Here is an 18319-nt window from a genome sequence, read left to right as displayed (position 1 = left end):
TGGCAAGACGCGTTTTGGGGTGTATGGGCGCCCCAAGAACAAATCCGTGCGGGCCTTGTTAAGGCCCAAAGCGGACAATATCTTGCCAGGTCTGGGTTGGGTCATGACATTGTGGTATCAGAGCGGCTCCGCGTGTCCTCTTGAGCAATGGTGGGGCAAACCTCAGCGAGGACGCTGAGTCCCCAAGGGGGGGTGTATGTAACACCCTAGGCGAATCCCACATCGGCAAAGCACGGGAGAGATGCTGGGTTTATAAGGGGTGATCCACACCTTAATTGGCAAGACGCGTTTTGGGGTGTATGGGCGCCCCAAGAACAAATCCGTTCGGGCCTTGTTAAGGCCCAAAGCAGACAATATCTTTCCAGGTCTGGGTTGGGTCATGACAAACTCATTTAGGTCATTTAAAAAGATCTTTAATAATGAGATAGAAAATGAATAACCTCCTAAAACTTTGACTGGTGAAGATATTTTAAAATTAGTGGATGATATTGACTACAAAAGTGGAAAGCATAAAGGCAACAAGCGAAAGCGTGATGATTGTGATAATGATAGTAACAAACTGTTAAAAAGAAAATCAATTTCTTTTATTTGCAATATTAACAACATTTGTTAGTTCGTCATTTGTTAGATGTGATGCATATTGAGAAAAATGTGTGAGAGAGCATTTATGACACACTACTTCATCAACCTCGAAAGACAAAAGATTGGGTAAATGTTAAAGAAGAACTAAGTTCCTGGTGAAAATGATAAAAGTACCATACTTGCAGCACTTTTCACCATGAGTAAAGAAGAGAAAATGAATTTCTGTCAAACTTTATTAGAAACCAAAGTTCCGAAAGGTTATTCTTCAAACTTTAGGAATCTTGTTTCTATTAACGATTATTGGCTTCAAGGTTTTAACTCTCACGATTGTCACACTTTTATGCAACAACTATTACCCTTAGCAATTCGTGATTGTTTACCTGAAAATTTTAGAAAAGTTGAACACATAATCTCTTAACAAATTAGAAAAAAATCATTTCATCACTGTGTGCTTGTTTGAGCAATATTTCCTACCCGTATTGTTTGGCATAATAGTCCATTTAACAATACATAGTATTGACCAAGTCTGATTATATAGACTAGTTCACTTTTGTTGGATGTATCCATTTGAGAGAAACATGAAAAGGTTAAAAGGTTATGTTCGTAACCACTATCGGCCTGAGGGTTGCATTGCGGAATATTATATTGAAAAGGAAGCACTTGAATTTTGTACTAAATATCACTCAAACCATGATTTCATTGGATTGCCACCTGATCTTATTATTGATTATACAATTGAAAAGCCTTTAGGAGGTGAAGATGTTAAGATGATTGATGTTACACTACTGGAGTAAGCACATATTTGCATTCTGGACAACACCTTGAAGTTGCAATGTTATATACAGTAAGTCATAAATTTCCATCAGTATTTACAAAAAATTTTCTGAACCTCAACTAACAACAACTAAATTTTTCAATATTGACTTGGAAGGGTGTTGTGCAAATTTTATTGAGCTCGCAAGTGCACGAATCTATTATAGAATATGTCAATGGTGACGAGTGTCGATCTCACGAGGAGGTGAATTTTAATTATGTGTAGAATTAATTTTCTAAGTGGGTGGTTGAATTTATAGTAAATATGATGTGGAATATCCTAAAATTTAAATTGAAATGGCAGAATTAAATTAAAGTGGAAACCATTATAATTAAAGCACTTGAATATCTGGATCCACATCAAAATGCACCATGGGCTAAATATTCCTTATTAGTGCCAATTAAATCATGAGGGGGAAATCCACACCTCATGAACCACACTCTAATCAATATGGTGCTAAGGGCTTATCGTGCCAAATAATAATAACCTTGTACTAGGGAGCTGGTGAAACCAGGGCAATATCTAGACAATATTATTATTATTTGTCGACGAAAAGTCAAAACATCCACAAAAATTAGAGGGGAAGAGAAAATAAATTTACCAAATAAAGCTCATGGCAAATGTTGAGACTTCACCTTCAACCTAAGCTTGAAAGAAAATTAGCTACTCATAATTGAACTAAGGGTAAAATATAAATTTATTAAAATACATAGAAAATACAAGATAGAGAAGAAATTACAGAAAATAGAGCTGAAAAATGAATTCAAATAAGCCAAATTAGGAAGGGAGAGGCCTTTTTTTATAGATACATTGAGTAAATCATGGCCATCAGATTAAAAATAGTTTGAACGCTCAGGATTGCGCCACGTCATTAGTCAACAGTACGCGGTTTGAACAGTGACACGGTTTGACCACGCAGTTTGAACAGTTAACCGGCTTAAATAGTGACACGGTTTGATTGTAAATAATCATGTGTATATGCATGTACTGTACGCGCAATTTTTGGTCCACTAACATGCTGCCACGTCACCGATCAACAGTGCATAAGAATTTTATCCAATAGAATCATGACACCTCATCAGTCAATGCCACATCATCAATCAATACCACATCATCGGTCAATGCTACGTCATCGTTTCGTATAAGTGAACAGTGTCGTAAACAGTAATATGGACAGTACCGTAATGTGAATAGTACCGTACATGTGAACAATGACATTTTTCCTTTTATGCTCCTCCTAAGGTTTTTGACCGTCCTGAGTTCAAAAGTTATGTCCGTTTTTCGGTCTGATCTATCGTTCATTGTGAAATGACCATGATGCCCCCAAAATACATAAAATACTTAATTAAAATAAAATACACATAATTAAATCACAAGAAGCTTAAATACATAAAAGTAAAGGTATTAGTAAGACTTGAAATGTAAAATGATGATTTTTTCCTTTATAAATATACATTTTCTAATACTCAACAAAGGGAGCATAAGATATTCTTGTAATCAAAATTCCCAAAGCAATCAAAACGGTCTCATTGGTTAGAAACCGAGCATGCCCCGTAGCTTTTCTGATTAGTTATAAATGAAGGTTAGGATTTAACAATTTTATTTTTAATAACAATGTTACGTTTGTCATTAGTAACTCATAATTTACTTTCGAACAATAGGTAACAAACATGATAGCAAATGGTTTAGATGTTGATGAAACTATTAGGATCTTGGCAAACAAACCTAACTGCACTGTGATTGCATATTCAGGGTACCTTATAAATGGTTTTAATTCTGTAATGAGGGATCGAGATAGCAATCGTGTTACACAAAACAATGGGGTTAATATCTCAGCAGCAACCCTACAAGTCTCAAGTTCAAAGGATAAAAATTATTTCACTAATATGATAGAGTATTATGGAGTCCTTGTTGAAATTTGGGAGTTGCAATATCTCATGACAAAAAAATTTATTTTTAAGTATGATTGGGTTGATAGTGGATGGGTTAAGGTTGATAATTTAGGTTTCACCATAGTTGATCTTAATCAAGTTGATCATAAGTGCTTTATGTTAAGGCTGATGATTTAGGTTTCATCATTCTAGCTTCACATACTGTGAGAAAATAAGTTGCTGGTTCGTTGGGTTTAAATACAAGATTTGAAGAAGTTCTAGGGCAGTGTGTAGATCAACTTCAACTAGAGGGGTCTGGTTGAAAACTTAAAGCTGATGTGGCAGAATTCGTTAAAGAGTTCGTTATAGCTTTCCAGAAATACCAGTATAAAAGCACGTGTGTTTTAGCCTCTGATATCATGTCGATATATTCTTCATTTCTTGGTCATTTTGCTAGTTGTTTGGTTCTTTGTGATCCTTGTAAATCCTTCTTGGTGATTAGCTTGTATTTCGATTGTAGAGATCAACAAAAGAGTATACTTGAAACTATGCTCTGTTTAGTTTTCTTATGTTTCTTTCTTGATTAATTTGCTTTAATCTGTTCTTTCAAGTTTAATACGTTAATTGAGTTATAACAACTGGTATCAGAGCCTTTGGTGGTTCAAGAACATGTCTCTTCCAAAGCCCGATATTGAAAAGTTCACCATTGGTGGTGACTTTTCACCTTGGAAGATGAAAATGAGGGCTCTCCTTGTTCATCAGGGTCTTGAATCAGCCCTGGAAGACGATGATCTTGGAGGTGCTTCAAGTTCAGTCTCTGATTAGAAGAAAAGACAGATACAAAACAAGGCTCACAGTACTTTGATATTGAGTCTCAGTGACTCAATTCTAAGGGAGATTTCTGAAAAGAAGACTGCCCTTGGTATCTGAAACAAGGTGAAGGCTCTGTGTATGAAACAATCCTTGGCACATCGACTGTTCTTGATCTTGAGTCTCACAGTACTTTGATCTTGAGTCTCAGTGACTCAATTCTAAGGGAGATTTCTGAAAAGAAGACTGCCCTTGGTATCTGAAACAAGGTGGAGGCTCTGTGTATGAAACAATCCTTGGCACATCGACTGTTCTTGAAGAAAAGATTAATACACCTTTTCTATGAGAGAAGGGGTTTTAATTCAAGAACACATTGACAATTTCAACAAGATCATTCTTGATCTTGAAGGAGTTGAAAATGTGAAAATCACTTATGAGGATAAAGCTTTCTTTTTACTGAGTTCATTGCCTAAAATCTATTAAGGGTTTGTGGACACCATGTTGTATGGAAGAACCACTCTAACTCTGAAAGATGTGAAAGCCTCTTTCAGCTCCAAAGAGATTTAGAAGAATAATGGGCATGAAGATAGTAATGGTGAAGGTTTATTTGCCAGAACAGATAAGAAAAATCAGAAGAAGAAGAACAAGAGTCAAGCTAAAAATGATGATGCATCTGCAAAAGAAAAAATGAAGAAAAGAAAGTGTTTCTACTGTAAAAAAAAAAAAGGTCACTTCATTAGAGATTGTGCTGAAAAAAAGAATAATGAAAAAAAAGAACAGGGGAGGCAGCAGTGGCCTCAAATGACTCATCTGATGATGGATACCATAGTGTTGATTTGTTAGTGGCTTCAAACAGTAATATCAAAGGTTAGTGGGTTCTTAATTCAGGCTATTCATTTTATTTATGTCCTAATAAAAGCCTTTTATATACATATGAACCTGTGGATGGTGGTAGAGTATTGATGGGTAACAACAATGTGTGTAAGATTGTTAGTATGGGGTCTATCAAAATAGAGATGTTTTATGGGATTGTTAAAACTCTATGTGATGTAAGGCATGCACCTATGCTAAAGAGGAATCTGATCTCTTTAGGCATGCTAGATAGTATGGGATATTGCTTCAAATCTGAAAATAGTGGTTTAAAGATTATGAAGGGGACTGAGATGATAATGAAAGGAGTAAAGAAAAATGGCATGTATGTGTTAGAATGGTCATCAGTACCTGTGACAGCTACAATGCCTGCTGTTTCTGATGTCGATAGGACCATGTTATGACACCTTAGACTAGGCCATATGAGTATTAGAGGAATGCAAGAGCTGAGTAAGCAAGGGTTGTTGTGTGGTGATAAAATAGATGAGTTATATTTTTGTGAAAATTGCATCTTTGGCAAAGCACATAGGTCCAAATTCCTAAAGGGTATGCATATATCTAAGCAACCATTAGACTATGTGCATGCTGATTTGTGGGGGCCTGCCCAAGTGCCATCTTTGAGTGGGGGAAGATATTTCATGTCAGTTATAGATGACTACTCCAGGAAAGTATGGATCTACATACTGAAGACCAAAGACCAAGCCTCGGAAAAGTTCAAGATTTGGAAGACTTTGGTGGAGACTCAATCTAGTTTCAAGGTAAAATTCTTAAGAACAGACAATGTACTTGAATTCTGTAATAAAGAGTTTGAGCAATGCGTCCAGAAATGGGGAATTATGAGGCATAAAACAGTGAGATTCACCCCTCAACAAAATGGTTTAGATGAGAGGATGAATAGAACACTTATTGACAAAACAAGATGTTTGCTGATAAACTCTAAGCTTCCTAAGAGTTTTTGGGCAGAAGTTGTTTCTACAGTTAGTTACTTGGTAAACAAAAGTCCATCTACTGCAATTGGCTTCAAAACTCCTGAAGAACTCTGGTCTGGAAAACCTGGAAAATATGAACACCTTAGGGTATTTAGATGCCATGCTTATGTCCATGTAAGACAAGGAAAGCTTGATGCAAGAGCTGTAAAATGAGTATTTGTTGGTTATCTAGATGAGGTCAAAGGCTACAGGGTCTGGTGTAGAGAGGCTAATAAGTGTCTGATCAGTACAAGTGACACACAAGCCACTGCAGAAATTGATCAAGGTGATAAGATTAAGGTGGAGTTGTCTAATACCTGAAGATGAAATACAACCAAAAGCTGTTGAAGCTGAGTCTCAAGATGCAGAAGTAACAGCAAGTTAAGCACCACAAGCAATTGATGTACAACAATATCAATCAGCTAGCGATAGAGAAAGAAGACATACTAGAGCCCCAGCAAGATATGCATATGCAGATATGGTTGCTTATGCCTTGATGAGTGCAGAAGATGTTGCAATTGAAGAGCTTAACAGCTATAGAGAAGCAATAAATAACAAGAACAGCAGAAACTGGATTAAAGCTATAAAGGAGGAGATGGATTCTCTGGTAAGGAATCAGACTTGGACCTTAGTTCTAAATCCAGAAAATAAGAAGATTGTCAGCTGCAAGTGGATATTCAAGAGAAATGAGGACATTCCAGGTGTTGAAGACTGAAGATATAAGGCAAGACTGGTAGCAAGATGGTTTACATAAAATAAGGGGATTGATTTCAATGAAATCTTCTCACCAGTTGTAAAACACAGCTCAATTAGAATTTGCTTGCTATGGTGGCTTTGTTTGATCTAGAGCTTGAACAAATAGATGTAAAGACTGCCTTCATACATGGCAATCTTGAAGAAAAGATACTAATGGCTCAGCTTGAAGGTTTTGAAGAAAAGGGATATGAGGATTATGTGTGTCTTCTGCAAAAGTCCCTATATGGTTTGAAATAGTCTCCTAGGCAATAGTATAGGAGATTTGACCAGTTTATGATCTCCAATGGTTATCACATGAGCAAATATGATAGTTGTATCTATCATGAGATTATAAACTCAAGTGGAGCTGTGTATCTCTTATTGTATGTTGATGACATACTTATTGCTGGTAAACATCTCAGTGATATTGAAAAGCTTAAGAATCTGCTGATGGGGGAATTTGAAATGAAAGATCTTGGTAGTGCCAAGAGGATCCTTGGTATAGACATTATCAGAGATAAAGCTGCTGGTACCTTATTTCTAAGCCAATTAAGGTATATCAGCTAGGTGCTGGAAAGATTTCAGATTATGGATTCGAAACCAGTACTGACACCTCTAAGAGCTCAATTCAAACTCTCTAATGACATGTCTCCAACATCAAATACTGAGGAGGTACAGATGGCTAATATACCATATTCACAGGCTGTAGGAAGCTTGATGTATGCAATGGTTTGCACCAGAGCAGACATAGCTTATGCGGTAAGTGTTGTGAGCAAGTTTATGAGTAATCCTGGTAAGCTTCATTGGGATGCTGTGAAATGGGTCATGAGATACTTAAAGGGCACTTTAGATCATGGTTTGATGTATGGCAAATCCAAGCATAAGGTCTGTGAAGTCAGAGGGTATGTTAACTCTGATTTTGCAGGTGAGTTGGATAGAAGAAAATCTATCTCTGGATATCTATTTATGTTGGATAACTGTCTCATAAGTTGAAAGCTACTCTACAGCACATAGTAGCTTTGTCATCTACTGAGGCAGAATTTGTTGCTGCAATAGAGGCAGTGAAAGAATCAATGTGGTTGAAAGGGTTAACAAATGAACTGTGGTTGAAACAAAGGACAATGCAGATTTTTTGTGACAATCAGAGTGTCATTCAGCTCATCAAAAACCAGGTTTATCGTGAGAGAACGAAGTACATTGATGTGAAGTTGCACTTTATCAGAGATGAGGTAGCACAAGGGTCAGTTGGAGTGATCAAGATACATACAGATATCAACCCTACTGATATGTTAACCAAAGTGCTGCTAATAGCCAAATTTAAGTTCTGTGTAGACTTAATTGGTGTCGACAGCATCTCTAGTTCCTAAACTGTGTGTTTTAAAGGTTTTTTTATGTTTCTTTATTGAGATGATCAGCTGAATCGAGTGCAAGATGAAGAGTGTGAGGAAATAAGTTGTTGGCTCGTTGGTTTTAAATGCAAGATTTGAAGAAGTTCTGGGGCAGTGTGCAGATCGACTTCAGCTAGAGGGGTCTGGTTGAAAACTTAAAGCAGATATGGCAGAATTCGTTAAAGGGTTCGTTATAGCTTTTCAGAAATACCAGTATAAAAGCACGTGTGTTTTAGCCTCTGATATCATATCGATATCTTCTTCATTTCTTGGTCATTTTGCTACTTGTTTGGTTCTCTGTGATCCTTGTAATTCCTTCTTGGTGATTAGCTTGTATTTTGATTGTTGAGATCAATAAAAGAGCAGTTTTTTCCTTCATCAAATTGTGTACTTGAAACTGTGCTCTGTTTAGTTTTCTTATGTTTCTTTCTTAATTAATTTGCTTTGATCTGTTCTTTCAAGTTCAATACGTTAATGGAGTCATAACACATACAAAGCAAATGTTTTATATTCAAGACCAAGTAGATCTAACAAAATCAATTGTTTGTTCAGTAGGTCAAAGAGTCAATAAATCAATAGATGTTGATGGAAGTATTGACATAGTGATACATAAGCCTTCATGTAAAAAATATTGATCCCCTGAAATAGATATAGATAAAAATGATGTAGGCATATATGAAATATTAGATTGTAATGATGTTCCAATTGATGATGACTTAGTAATGGAATGACAACTGCAATAAGCTATTTGATTTCATTGTCTGTATTCTTTTGTAAATGGACTGAATGCAAGTTATGTGGAGGTATCATATGCTTTTTTTCCATATACTGAATTTAGTGTCGGTATTTGTTTCAATATGGCAAGCTAAATGCAATATCTCATGCTGTAACATGCTTTGTTTTTCTTATATTGATTTCAGTTTCTTTATTTGTTTGTATATGAATTATACGCAAGTGATGTGAAGTTGTCATGTGTTTTTTTTAATATTTCCCTTTGTTTATAGACTTGTTTAAATGCAAATTATAAGGATATATTTCAATTATTAATTAATTTTTTATCTATCATAATTTTATAGATATGGCTGACATAGAAGAACAAAATAAGATTAATTTTTCTAACTTAGATGGGAGACCAAAGAGGAGAAAGCAGACAAAAAAGAAACAATTGTTGATCAGCTGATAATAAGATTATATAACCAATATGGAGTTCTTATTAGAGACGGAGCAAATGATCTTAAAAGTTACATCGGTGTTCTCATTCGAGATAATATTTCAATCTTGTATAATGATTGGTGACTTGTTCCCCTGGAAATTAAGGACAAGCTTTGGGACCACTTACAGGTAATCTGTCATTTCTTATTCGCTTTCGTGGTTTAATTCATTTTTCTTTCTGTACTAATATTATATTATTTCTTATTATATGGTGGAACAGACCAAATTTGTACTTGATATAAAGAGCAAAAAACATGTGGTTCAATCAATGGGAATTACTTTAAGGAAATTCATATGTACATTAAACATTGAGTTTATCCAACTTAATAAGGATAACCACAGTCAATTAAAGTTGCTTCCATAGGAGTATCCCAGAATTAGAAAATTGGAGTGGAAACAGTTTGTTGACAAGGTTTTTGATCCTGAATTTGAGGTAAAATGTTTCACAATAATGTTCATCCTTTATTGCTTAGAAAACTTATTTGTTTTAATAGAAAATGATTGTTGTAAATTATTTTTATCAAGGATAAGGGTAATAATAGGAAGAAGATGTGTGAGCAAATCAAGTACAACCATCATTTGGGTAGTACAAGTTATATAGTGACATGTTGCAAAGAAAAGTATAATATGATAACCTCCTTAATACAATTTTGTCTATATAATTCAGAATTTTGATTTTTATCTTATAAAATTAAGTTCTCTTTTGTACTCATTAACATGAAATAAAAGGATGAGATTATAGTTTCTAGAAAAGAGCTTGAACGAAGTCAGTTGTGGTTGATGGCACAAAAGAATAACAAGGGTGGTTACAAACCTGATGTATTGCCAGTGGCAAAGAAAATTGTGAGGGATAATTTTTTATTACTTAGGTTTACTTCAATCTGAGGTTTGCATATATTTGAACAAAAAAATTTTATTCTAAGACTTGAGTTTGGATGCATATTGTTGTTGGATTAAGTAAATAGTCAAGTTGACCAAGGGTCATTTCAAATTCATGGGGTAAATGACATTTTATCAACAACTCTTGGGAAGCAGCCAAATGATAGTAGACTCCAAGGTCTGGGGAAGTCAATCACCGTAACAGTGTATTTTCATATACCTAATATTGCAGACTTATTTGATCGAAGAATGATCATTAAAAGAAAGGTATATGAAGAAAGGTTTTAGATGATGATGGAGATGATGGATGCAAAGCTAAACGGCACTAGTCGTACAGAGATTGGCAGTTGTAGCTATGTTAACACTATATCTCCAACAGGTGGAGATGATGACAATAATGCTCAATCAAAAGCAAAAAGAAAGGTTATTATCTTACTTTAATTTGTTTACTTTGTGTTACACTTGATTTTTATTTTTTTCAACTAATTATTGTGTTGTGTTTACATATTCAGTAAGCTGTAGACATCATGGAGGAAGATTCTCCAAAAAATGGTCAATCAACTACCAAAACAAAGGTTATTGTCTTACTTTTATTTTTATTTTTTACTTTATATTACACTTAATTATTATTTTACTAAAGTAATTATTGTGTCATTTTTACATTTTGAATAGGTTGCACATATTATGGAGGCAGATTCCTGTAGTGAAAGAAAATTGGAAAAAACTATTTCAGTTAAAATTGAGAAGAAGACTCCGACGAAGACTTCCAAAAAGATCTCCAATACTGAATAAGACTCCAAACCTGCAAAAGAAGCAAAAAGACTCTATTGTTTTCTATCTTGGTTCTAAAGCTCCTCCTCTCATGAAGCCAAAGGTGATTAAGGCAACTGCTAGTAGAAAACTAGTATTACAGAAGAACATTGGGCTAGCTGCGTAGGAGAGAAAGAATAGTAGTGCAGCAATTAAAATGTTCTTTGTTATAGTATAAAATTTTTTACAAAAAGAAATTTTGATTAAGCATGATGAATCCATTTTTTGTTATCAAACTGCAACCTTATTAACAAAGGATGTTTTTCAAGTGACCATTGATTTTGTTGCATTGCGGAATGCAGTAATTGACCTTTGGGAAAGGTAACTCGTTGTCTTATAATTTTACATTATTTGACTGTCATGGTTTATTCATCATATAAAATGACATTCAATTATTAATATTTTAGCATATCATAGGTGCTTGCATGAGTCAATGGAGAATGATGAAGGGATGTTTCCCGTCGGATTTGGTCAGGTGATGCTTGGTAGTGGCAAACCTCAAGGGAATATATAACTCAAAAGTCTCGGCACGTATCTGAACTGTTACGAGTAGCTCTGCATGGACATATTACATTAATAATATATAATACAGGGTAAGGTCTTCTAGCTTTTTCCTACACTAATAGGTAATAAGTCGTTTTAAGCCAAGTCGTTTTAATCCATTAAAATTTACTTTCCATGACATAACAGCATGCACTTTCTTTGGCATTTTGTTCTAATATGTCTTGTTTTTGGTGTTGAGTTGGTGACTAGAAAGATCAAGTCTTACTAAAATCAATATTGTCAAAATTTAATATAAAATTAGCAAAAACCAATTACTGAGTACTCTTATAAATTAACCAGCTGATGCTTCTTCATCAAGTTGTGTCCACGAGGATGATTGCTTTCAGAACAAGGAGTATGGTCTAGTTTATGAGTTTCATTTCATAGAATTCCAGTGAAGGCCATTCATTTACAATTTGACTTCATTTATTCTAATTATTTTTCTTAATTGAGATGATTAATTTGTCATCCTACTAATATTACTATTTATGTATTGAATTGTAGCCATCATTAGATGTTGATTGCAATTGATATGTTAGTCTCCATTGTTTATTATTTGGATTCAACTGTTGGAGGAAAGATTGTTGTCAGTTTGAGTAAATAATAAATCAGTTAAGTTTCTGTAGGCTTCTATTTTAATGTTTCATATACCTTAATTATTAAATTATGGTTATTATGTTGATCTCTATATTCATTGTGATTATTACCTTTAGAGGAGTTAGAATGTATCATTCAATCAGGTTCAAAACTAAGTTAAACCTGAGATGGGTAATTATCCATGTAAGTAAGGGCTTGTTACATCTTTGTTTATTATGTTTCAATTTGTAACTTAATTTTTTTTATGTTTTCAGTTGTAGTGGAACTAATTTCATAAATGTACAGTGCCCCCAACAAATAGGTGGTTTTAAATGTGGGTACTACATTATGAAGTACATGCAACATATTGTGGGAAATGTGAACATATTGAAGGAAAATGTACATTGAAAATATTATCTTTATTGTTCGGTTATTTTCAACTATAAACATATTGTTTACGACATTATTTTCATTTCTTTAATTGAAGTTTAAGGGGAAAATTGAATGCTCAAATACGGATCTTATGAAGGTTTAAAATGAGTGGGCTGCCTACGTGGGTAACTTAATCACTCAATTAAGAAAATAGGTACATATCAATTGTTTAATAAATATTTTTTTTTGTCACCAAGCTTATATTATAATGAGCTTTAATGTTGATGTCTTTATTTTTCCTTATACTTTCAGGGAATGTTGTTGCTGTTAAGGTTACTTAAAGCTGGTTGCTGCTAGTTGCTATTGATTTTCTATTGATTTATACTGATTTCATTCAAGATCATTGCTATTAATTTATGCTCAACACATTCAAATGAATTGGTTGTTGTTGTTTCTAGTTTTAGGATGAACAAGTTTGTGCGTGTTTGAATGTTTATGATACTTGTGGGTGAATGTTTAGCCAAAAGTGATTAATCAATGATTTGATCATTGTTTGTTTTAGTTTGTAATTCTAATTCTAGTCTTGTTGGATGATATTATGTTGTTGGATGATTATGATACATTGTATGTTTGAAATGGAGCTTAATGGCATTCGTAATCAGCTGCAAATTTGATTTTTGAATCAAACAAATCTTTTTTTTTTTTATCTTCTCAAATAAATAGTGACGCCAAATTAGAATCCCTGTAACATTGTTGCTATACAATCAGAATTTGATTAATACCATTATATTATAATTTCTTTGATACCATTAAGTTACAAATTCTTTGATACCATAAAATAACAATTTTTTTTTATACTTTAGAATCATTATGAATGTAATGTCTTAGCAACAAAATGTTTTTGATACCACATGTCTTAGCATCAAAATATTTTTGATACCACAAATCCATTATGCATATGATGTCTTAACATCAATATTGTTTTTTTGTTTTTAGAAGAATAATGTTTTGATACCATACAATCAATATGTACGTAATGTCTTAGAATCAAAATTTTTGTGATACCATTGTAACTGGAGGTGACCAATCGGCCGGGCTGGCATCAAAAGAAGACCCATACGTGCTCGTGCTTATGTCGTGCCGTGCCCACTATGTGTTTCATGCCATGTCATGTCGTGCCTAATTTTTTTTGCTTAGGCCTAGCCCGGCACACGTGCCGTGCCCACTCTTGTCATGCCCATGCCTAAGAAAAAAAGCCCGATAAGTTTTTTTTTTTTTAAGAGCGTATGCCAAGTTGTTGGTCTATTTTTTCAAGCTTATATACTTTTTTGGGTCCATGTACTTTTATTCCAATTTGATAAAATAAAAAATTTAAAACTTAAGTGCATATTTAATAATAATAATAAACTAATAATAGTAAGAGAATGTAATATTAATTATTAAGTTTGATCATATTGTATTAGAATTCTTTTTTAATACTTAACAACAACAACAATAATAATTTTTTTTTAAGGGCTAACTTAATTGTTAACTTCGACTTATATAAAGTCATAGAATATAGTACATAATAATATTAATACATATTTATAAATCATGATATTTATAATTTATTTATAAAAATCATAATATCAATTATTTATTTTATAAATTATAAACATAAATCAATTATAGCATTTTTTTTAACTAAGAATTAAATGAATTGAGAAAACATGTACTAATAAAATATATTAAAAGATTCAATTTCAAGTTATTTGTAAAATTATAAAATTCTAAGTTTACTTTCATTAAAAAGTGAAACATGCTTATTGTGTGCTTTTTTCCGTGCCGCGATTTAATCCATCTCTAATCGTGTCGTGCTTTTAAGGCATGCGTACCTAAAATTCTAAGCCCAACCCAGCTCACATGCGTGCTATGCCTTGCCGCATATCCCACCGAAACGTGCTCTTATCGTTTCGTGCTGTACGAACACGTGTTGTGCCACATGCCATCCGGCCCGTTGGCCATCTCTAATTGTAACACAAAATTGCTAATACTAATAATTAGTGTCAGTGTAACACTTAGTGTTAGCATACATGTTGCTGATACCGAAATAGTATCAACGAATGTCATTTTTCTACTAGTGTTTTAATCACATCATCTAGGTTTCTTTGATATTATGACTCGATCTGCGAATCAATTTGTGTGGCTAAATGAATTGCATGTTGTAAAGTACAGATAGTGTATATAGGAATTTTACTTTTAAATTTAAAAAATTAGCCCCTTTAAAAAACCATATAGTTGTATGCTCCTCAAATTCAAAATAATATGTACGTCGTACAATTATTCAAACTCATAATCGTAATCAAAAACTAATTTCATACATTATTGTACTAAATAATAATCAAGAGTAATAAATTCATATCGCAATATACGACTCATATAGTTCCACGATCAAATTTTGCATTTGCCTTACTCAAATTGAGAATCTTGCCACTATTTCCACCAATTTGAAACATTAAATTTCAATTTACGAATAACAAATGATACTTGCCTTTCTTTAGGAGCGTGCAAAGCTACAACCAATACTCAACTTTGTCTAACCAACCTGAAGTTGTCACGACTAATGGTGGTGAGATGGTGTCTTCATGGCAAAAATTCAACGGCTAATCGAACCCTATAGTGGTAGGGTTGGATGTGTGGTAAAAAGGGAGTTTGATGTTGGTTTTAGGTATCGATAACAGTGGCTGAATAGTAGTGGGTTGAGTGCTGGAGCTTATGGATTTAAGTGGCTATTGTGGTAGTTTATGACAGCAAAGACCAAGTGTGATGGCAAGGACTTCAGTTGGCAGCTGATTATGATTTTTGTGATGGGTTGAACGGCGGTAGTGGCCGAAGGAACGACAGTGGCTGAGGTGGTGACAACAGCAACTACGGTTTGATTTAGGGAATTTTTTGAGTTCTTTTTTTTTCTAGTTGTGGGTTCAATGGCATGGATGTGAGTAGCCAAGAAAGCTATGCAATTCGCACAGAACTACTCTGATACTAACTAACAGAGCAGGGAGCAGAAACGAAATTGTTAGAGTAGAAACTTTAGATATTGTTCTAATACTGGACTAAGCCAGTGTGATTAGGTTACGCCTTAATCAAAATATGATTAAATTTCGTTCTAATCCAAATGACTCAATGAGGTTTTTCATAACACATTAAGCAAGATTAAATGACACTCTAATCTAAATGACTTTACAAGAGAGATTTTGATACATAATCCCAAAGGAAATTACAAAAGAGGGATTTCTATTACATAATTGAAGTTGAAATTATGAAAATAATAATAAGACCTTTTTATTTATAATATAGTAAGTTACTTCTCTAAATTAATTTTAAAAGGAAACTGAATTATAATTACAATAGAAATAAAAAACTAATATACTGGCTTTAATTAAAATAGAAAATATCAAAGAGTTAAAGTAATGAAATCCAAAAATTCTAAAATAACATCTTACATCAAACAAGTTGTCAATGACAACTTATTCTCTTAATTATATTTGAAGTTGTACAAAGTAATTGACCAACTAAATCACACCGCTTCTGGTAAACAAACACAAATTATTTCGAAGTTGGTATAAGAGAGCACTCGATCTTTAAACTTCATACCTTAATAGCAAGAAACTTGACCAATTATTATACTAGTATTTCAAGTAAGATTTCCCAATATTGGAGGTTGAGAAGAGGGATTGTAAGCTCTCCACGCAAAGCTTAACCTTAGTAAATCGTGTATATTTTACCTTTCTTTAAATAGTTCTCCACTTCTTTTGCGTACTCATCGAGTGGCTCCATATACGAACCTATCGTATTTCCTTCCATCTTCACCTCTTTAACAACCAATCATATTCGGCAAATTCCCTAACCCGTCTCTCTCTGTCCAAACCTGTAAATTCATTTACAAATATAAACGAATAAATTCACTGAGATGAATGGTCTTTTTCATCTTTTTAATTAGCAATTCTCGATTGGCAAATATATTGTGACATCATTTCACATAAGACAATATGTCACGATTGTTGACATGATTGACAGCAGCCTCTAGATCACGCCGCCAACATTAATTGGCGAGGTAGAAATCGAAGCCATTGGAACAATATCTACAATATTCAGGGTAATTAAACTCAATAATTTCATATTGGTAATTCTTGTGATACTATGTGTACCCACTTTTCTAATCTATAATTACAATTATAAAAAAATCATATTAGTTGAGAATAACTATTGGGTTAAGGATTATGTAAGGACGTTTATCACATTAGTTGAGCATGAAACTTAAACTACGGAAGTAAGCTGGATATACTCTAAACTCATAAGCAAGCCATTGAGTTAAGTTCGCTAGGCCATGGCAAGGGCGCAGCTGTCCCAAGACCAAGAGTGTCATGGAACTGTAATCTTTGACATAATCACAGAGTTTCTATATAACATGTGACAGTCTAAGTATAAAATCTCTATTTTAGCCTATGTACATTAATTGCTTTCCATGATTTTTGTACATTGGACAGGCCCCTATAGACGTTGAAACTAGGGGTGTTCAAAATTCAATCCGATCCGCTCAATCCATCTGATCCGAAAAAATTCAATTCATAAAAATTCGATCCGTGGATTCATGGATTGGATTAGATTGAAAATTTAAAAATTCGTAGTCGGTGGATTGGATATGGATTTACTTCTGTAAATCCACAAAAATCCGTAAATCCGTAAAAAATAAAAAATATAAATTTATTTAATTAAAAATAAAGCGTGTAAATGTGGTGTTACTACTTACTAATAAATAAATAAGTTAAAATGTAGTTATATTAATATTATACATATCTTATCCGATAATAATATATAATAAACATGATTAAATAATTGAATAACCAAATAAAGAAATATAACTTTCTAAACAGTTAATTTTTATAATTTTAGTTAATTTTCATGTATTGATTTAAACAAATGAGATTTTTTCTTTTCACTATATTATATTTTGAGACTTTTAATGTGTTATTCTATCTTTATTTAAATTTTTAATTTATTTAAATCTTATTTAATTTTGAATTTGATCGGTAATAAAATTTCTTTTATATAAGATTTTTTTCTATTTAATAAGTTCGTACAATGAACATAATTAAAAAGTTTTAATCCACAAATAGATCCGCAAAATAATGAATTGGATATGGATTAGGTCAAATCCGCATCTAATCCGCAGACATATGAATTAAATTTGGATTGAATTTGTCAATCCATGAATTGGATTGGATTGAAAATTTTCAATCTATAAAATCATGAATCGGATATGAATTGATGTTTAATCAGTAAAATCTTATCCACGAACACCCCTAGTTGGAACCCAACTCCGCACCTGGCATGGGCTTTTGTATACACTTGCTAACACATCACTTTACTGATATTTGATTCTATTAAGTTATCTCACTAATTCTTACTTTTCAATTAACCTCATTTATTTTTTTATTTGTTATTATGAAAAATCAAAAAATATTTTTTATTTTATTTTTTCTCTCTCATCTGCTCTGTCTCTCTCTATCTCTCTCTTTCTCTCACCGACGATTTTCCTCACCAGCAGGCACCAAGTTCATCATCACTTCACTATCACCGTCAGTTAGAATTGCAAAACGCCGTATTTTTTGACAAAGCTGCCACTCCTACATTGTTTTCTAAAGATTCATTTGTTCACGTGAATATTTTACTTGGCAGTGAGACTATTTAAATTCAATTAGATGATTATAATCATTTTATTATCCACACGCAGGTCAAAATGAACTTCAACTTAGCACGGTGTTGGCGAAAGGGTTTTGCATTTTGGATATTAGCTTGTTGACTTTGCGTCGTGAATTATGTATGGTTTTGGAATATATGGGTTTTAGT

This window comes from Citrus sinensis, chromosome 2 (assembly GCF_022201045.2).
Source record: "Citrus sinensis cultivar Valencia sweet orange chromosome 2, DVS_A1.0, whole genome shotgun sequence".
NCBI lineage: Eukaryota > Viridiplantae > Streptophyta > Magnoliopsida > Sapindales > Rutaceae > Citrus > Citrus sinensis.
The sequence above is the reverse complement of the archived record's forward strand: the minus strand, read 5'-3'. Positions refer to the sequence as shown.